Source organism: Portunus trituberculatus, chromosome 36, assembly GCF_017591435.1.
Source record: "Portunus trituberculatus isolate SZX2019 chromosome 36, ASM1759143v1, whole genome shotgun sequence".
NCBI lineage: Eukaryota > Metazoa > Arthropoda > Malacostraca > Decapoda > Portunidae > Portunus > Portunus trituberculatus.
Window position 1 is genome coordinate 9,569,640 of NC_059290.1, and position 6,280 is coordinate 9,575,919.

Genomic DNA, 6,280 nt, shown 5'->3' on the forward strand with positions numbered 1-6,280 from the left:
AAAAAAAAAAAATTATCGATTGAAAATTTTTTTATATTCAAGTCATTTTACATTTTTATGCCTCAGAACGATAAAATTGATGAAAACAAAGCAATATAGAGAAACCAAAGAAAGAGGGAAAAAGCGTTTCTTTTTTTTTTCGCACCAAAACACAAAAAAACAGGAAAAACGCATGAATAACACTATATGTTTAAAGAACTTAGAAAGATTAGTTTGTCCTGCCAGAGAAAAGGAGAGATATTAGTTTGACCTGTAAGAAATAAGTATTAATTAGACCTGTAAAAAAAATAATAATAATCTTACTTACACACACACACACACACACACACACACACACACACACACACACGTCTGAGAGATGTTAAAAAATATAGTTTCCCGCAGAGATGTATTGAGACGTGGAACAGTTTAAATGAAGAAGTAGTGTCTACAACGAGTGTGCATACTTTTAAAGTAAGATTGGATAAGTGAAGATATGGAGACGGGGCCACACGAACATAAATCCCAGGCCCTGTAAAATTACAACTAGGTAAATACAACTAGGTAAATACATATAAACACACACATACATACACACACACACACACACACACACACACACACACACACACACACAAGACGCTTATTTTAGCCAAAAGTAACCAGGGCATTACTGAAGAAGACTAGATAATTAACATGTACCTGGAAGAGAATGGTTAGCCCTATGCCTAACACCTAACGCCTAGCAAACTGTAATTTGTACTTGACTTTATTCCGAAGGGTTGCTGCAGCGGTGTCAGTCCCACGGTGTGACCTGTGATACGGGTACTCACCTGTAAAGAGGAGAAGGAGGGAGTTAGTGTAGTGTGCTTATCAAAGCTAGTATTTCATTATTAACGGAGATCAGTATAGGAGTCACGTGGTTCAGGTTAATGCTTAGTACTTTATTGCAGTGATAATGAGGCTTAAATAACAACCTCAATTTACCAGATCCAACGCGAGGGTGAATATAAAGCTGGACAAGCAGTTTTCTTGAGTTTTTAATTGAGTGGGATATTGCTTCAAATTAGTTTATGGTAAGCATTGGAGTGGTGCTTATTTGTGAATGATTGTGTGTGTTAGATTTGGTATCAGATTTTTCTTTTCCATTTCAGATTGCACATTTTTGTGTGATAGGGGTGCTAACCTGCAAGACACAATAAAGTGCATTCTTAGGTATGCTGTGACAAACTCCTTGGCTGTGCAATACAACTGCTGTGGCAAAGGAGAGAAACACAGTTTTTACCATCTTGAAGTTGCAGGATACCATTATCAGTAAGTATAGTAGTTCAATTTGTTTGAATCTATTTCTCTATTCTATTCTCTTATGCCTCACTCTCTGCAGGAGTGTCCCATAACGGGGTAGCTATGGCAGAAGAGCCTCCACCTCCCTCTGTCCATACATTCTCTCCTTGCTTGTTCTAGCACTCCTTTCCCACTCAAGTAAAATGTTTGAGTGCTGTTTGTTTCATGTAACATATCAGTGATATCTATATAATGTCTTTACAATATAAGTCTTGTATAGATGGTAGTGCAATAGTAAAGTGTTGGTCACGCAACCAAATGTTCAAGTTTTTGGAAACTGTGACCATATTTAATGAAGAGGTAAATAGAAATTGACTAATATTTTTTTTTTTTTTTTTTTTATATATATATATATATATATATATATATATATATATTTTTTTTTTTTTTTTTCTAAGAAAGTGTGTGTGCAAGCATCCAGACTATAGGCATAAAACAGCAGCCTCTGTCGAAGTCATTATGAAAGAATGGTTCCACACAGCCAGAGACCGAGATGGAGGGTGATGAAGGAGGGATTTAAGTGTAAACCACTAACAACAGTGTGAACACACACAAATAATAGTGAAGCTTTGCAGGTCACAGCTGTGAGTGTTATGCATGCACCACATAACATATAGCTATAGGTATTCTGTTAATAACTGAACTTTGGAAATGTTTCCCATTTTGTACTCCCTCACCTACACACCTGTGTGACTCAGGAACCCACCATCAGTGAATAAACTCTAGTATACTGTCATGATGCCCTCTACAATATGGTGCTATTATGTGCCTAATACTAGTATACTGAAAGTAGGAATAAACAAAATGGTGGGACCACTACCTTATGGTGCTCTCATCTGCCAATGACTAGTAATAAAACATATATTTCAAAAAGACACTAATTTCAGTCTCACAGGTTTTGAAGGGTAGTTTAATGGTCCTATTGACAGATTAGTATGATATCTTCTCTATCAACAGCACAAAAACTCTTACGAATAAGGCTTGTCCTATCTGTGGGCTTTGAAAATTGTGGCAACATACCCTATATTTTAAAAAGATTCTAATTTCAGTCTCACAGGTTTTGAAGGGTAGTTTAATGGCCCTATTGACAGATTAGTATGATATCTTCTCTATCAACAGCACAAAAACTCTTACGAAAAAGGCTTGTCATATCTGTGGGCTTTGAAAATTGTGGCAACATACCCTATATTCTAAAAGATTCTAATTTCAGTCACTCGGGTTTTAAGGGTAGTCTCACCTCGGTGGCCATATAACCTATATTTTCAAAAGACTATTGTTTCAGTTACACAGGTTTTTAAGGGTAATCTGATAGTTCTATTAACTTAACATAAATTAACATAACATAACATAACAAATAATAGGGCCACCAGGGCCCATCTACTTTATCCTGTATCAGTCGCACAGCGACCTCGTCATCAGTACTTAAAGATACACTTACAAGTACACAATACATTATATACTAATTCTAAATATTTGGCCCATTAACAGGGCTAAGTCCTGCAGCGAATTCCTCTACAATCTGTGATCCCCATGTCTTGTTTAACTATAGTAAATTTCTTATAAAACTATCATGCAGCGCTATACATAACTATAAATCTAATAAATTTAAGTGCTTATCTAATCTGTTTTAAACATTGTCAAACTAGTGCTATTTACAACCCTCTCTGGCAATGCATTCCAGAAGTCTACCACCTATGACTAAAGAAATATTTTCTTATATCTAACCTGCAGCCTTGTTTTCTAATCTTCCTGCCATGATTTCTAGTCCTACACATACTCAAACACACTCAAAACACACCCAAACAGACTCAAACACACCCAAAGACACCTCAATATACCCAAACATACCAAAACACATGAAACACACTCCCAAACACACCTGAATATATCCAAACATACCAAAACACATCTAAACACACTCAAAACACATCCAAAACACCTCAAAACACACCCCAAATGCTCCCAAGAACCCCAAAACACACCAAACACACTCAAAACACACCCAAACAGACACAAAACACACCCAAATGCATCCAAACACACTCACTCGCACCTCTTCCTTTTGTGTGAGTCCGTAATACACTTCCTTGATCTGGGAGAAGGTGGTGATGGCGGTGGACAAAACGGGTGTGGTGTTTTTAAAGGCCGTTTTAATCTCCATCCTTGACTTCAAATAAATCAGCGTGTCGTTTTCTGCGGACCTGCAAATGTTTGGTTAGGTTAGATTAGGTCAGTTAAAAATAAATAAATCAATAAATAAAATTACAAGGTTAGGTTAGACTGAGAGAAGAATATGACATTCAAACAACAAGATCGCATAGTAAAAATCTGAGGAAGGGAAGGTGTCTGGGAGATGTTAAAAAGATATAGTTTCCCGCAAAGATGTGTGAGACGTGGAACAGTTTGGGTGAAGAAGTGGTGTTAGCAACGAGTGTCCAGAGCTTAAAGAAAAATTGGATAAGTGTAGATATGGAGACAGGGCCACACCAGCGTAAAGCCCAGGCCCTGGAAAACTACACCTAGGTAAACACACACACACACACACACACACACACACACACACACACACACACACACACACACACACACACATATAAAACCATGTTTATCAAACTTATTACGCTTCTACTCCTGGGTTACAGAAGGACTGGAAAGCAGAGACGGATGATGGACACAGTATACCTGGATGTAAAAAGGTTTTGATAAAGTCCCGCATGGAAGACTATTTTGGGAAGTAGAGAACATAGGAGGACTGTGAGGAACCGTGCTCCAATGGACAAGAGATTATTTGAAGGATAGGGAAATGAAAACTGTGATCAGAGATACATACTCATCTTGGGGTTAAGTAACCAGCAGAGTGCCACAAGGGTCAGTGTTAGCCCCCATTATGTTTCAGATTTATGTAAACGACATTCACATTAGAGTAATCAGTTCTATTAATATATTTGGTGATGATGTAGAGCTGCTAAGAGTTATCAAAACCAGGGAGGACTGTTTGCTGTTACAGAAAGATAGAAACAAGATTTATGAGTGGAGTAAGAGAAGACCGGTAAGGAACTATTTGATGAGAGAGGAAAAAATAATGAAGACTAAAGAGGAAAAAGATCTGGGAGTGATTATACAGGAAAATCTGAACCCCTAAAAACCCATAAGTAAGATATTTGGATTATCATATCAATACAACAAGGTAAATACTTCAAAGACAACCTATAGCTTACAATATCCTCAAAATTTCAAGTCATAAATTTTATAACTTTGTTTTTAAATAAATTTTTCAAATCTGGATCACAGCATGCCCTTAAATTGTTGAAAATGTAAGAGAAAACAGGAAAAAATATTAGGAAAAACATTAAAAAAACATGAACAGAACTGCAAAAGAAAGGGAGGGAATAGTACTGGGGTTGTTGCACTAGGTTAGGCTGGGATGGGCTGGGAATTATTGAAAAAGAGAGGAAAAAAAAAAAAAAAAAAAATATATATATATATATATATATATATATATATATATATATATATATATATATATATATATATATATATATATATCATAGTTTGGTGCAGAGTGTTTGGACCTGCCAGGGAGAGAGAGGGAGTGGTTATCGGGTGCTACATTAGGTTAGGTTGGGAAAAAGGCCGAGGTTGTTGAAAAGTAAGAAAGAAAAAAATAAATAAATAAATGAAGTTACACCACCTGCTAGTGTTTCAACATGCAGATGAGACACACATCCAAACATCACCCAAACACATCTTAAACACACCCAAAACACACTCAAAACCCCCCCAAAAACATACCTAAATACCCCAAACACACACCCAAATATCCCCAAAACCCCAAAACACTCAAACACCACAAAACACACCCAAACCCCAAAAACACCCTTTCACCCCAAACACCCCAAAACCAAAAACACACCCAAACCCCTCCAGTTTTACAGGGATGTTTGATGATCTATTGACAGATTAACATGATATCTAGCAAATCAAAAGCAGAAACAGAAACACTCTTAAGAACAAACTTCCTCCTAACTGTGGACTTTGAAAACAGTGGTCGCCTAAGTTGTATTTCTAAAAGACACTTGTTTCAACACTACTATTTCAATCACTGCAAAACCAACCCTCAAAAATATGTGCCCTCAGCGCTTTACAAATCAGAATCACACGGGTTTTTAAGGGAGGTTTGATGGATGTATTGACAGATTACATTGATATCAACCTTATCAAAGATAGATATCATGCACAGACCACTTAAAACCCTTAAAACTAAACTAAAACACACTCAATACACCATACAACAACTCAAAATTCCCTAACCGCACTCAGAACACACCCATATATTCAAACACCCTCTACACCACACTCAAGTTAAGTAAAATATACTTAAAACATCTAACACACACTGAAAACACACAAAATACACCCAAAACACCCTGCAACACTACCAAACACACTCAAAATACTTTAGATATAACCCAAAAACACAAAATGCGTTATAAAGAACAGTAACATTAAAAGGGACTTACCTAAATATTGTGGCTTGGCTCCTCCTCTTCTTCCACTTCCATTTTTCCTTTCTTCTTCGTCCTCTTCCTTTGTTCTTTCTTCTCCTGCTCCCATCTACACGCCTGAGCCTAGAAACACATCAAAACACTTAGAAAACACTAGATATTAGGCAAAATATTGAGGAAGTGGAGGGAGAGTACCTATTGTGGCTTGCTTGCTCCCCCACTTATTCCTCCCTTTCTCATTCCTTCCTCCTCACCCTCCTTTATCTCTCTTTCCTTCTTCCTTCTGCTACTAATATCTACACACCTGAGCCAAGAAACACAGGAAAACACGTAGAAATCACTAGATATTAGGCAAAATATCGACGAACTGGGCGGTAGGGAGGGAGCTTACTTTTTTATGACTTGATAGATACTTTAATTAGTATCCAAACCATCAAAACATCTCCTGCTTA

The 6,280-nt window shown here is 37.0% G+C and overlaps 1 long non-coding RNA gene across 6 annotated transcripts in view; it reads right to left on the reverse strand.

Annotated features, from left to right (window-relative positions):
* Nucleotides 1-540: 540 nt before the first annotated feature.
* The window catches only part of LOC123513425, a 62,055-nt gene continuing 56,315 nt past the window's right edge, over nt 541-6,280 (reverse strand). For 2 of the 6 annotated variants that reach the window (XR_006677338.1, XR_006677339.1), the window contains 2 exons: nt 3,377-3,524; nt 546-812 (listed from right to left, as the gene is read on the reverse strand). This is a non-coding gene — a long non-coding RNA (uncharacterized LOC123513425). Of the gene's footprint in view, nt 813-835; nt 1,234-3,376; nt 3,525-5,843; nt 5,906-6,280 lie in introns of those variants that run through there. The other 4 variants (XR_006677347.1, XR_006677343.1, XR_006677342.1 and 1 more) reach the window with 4 other exon arrangements.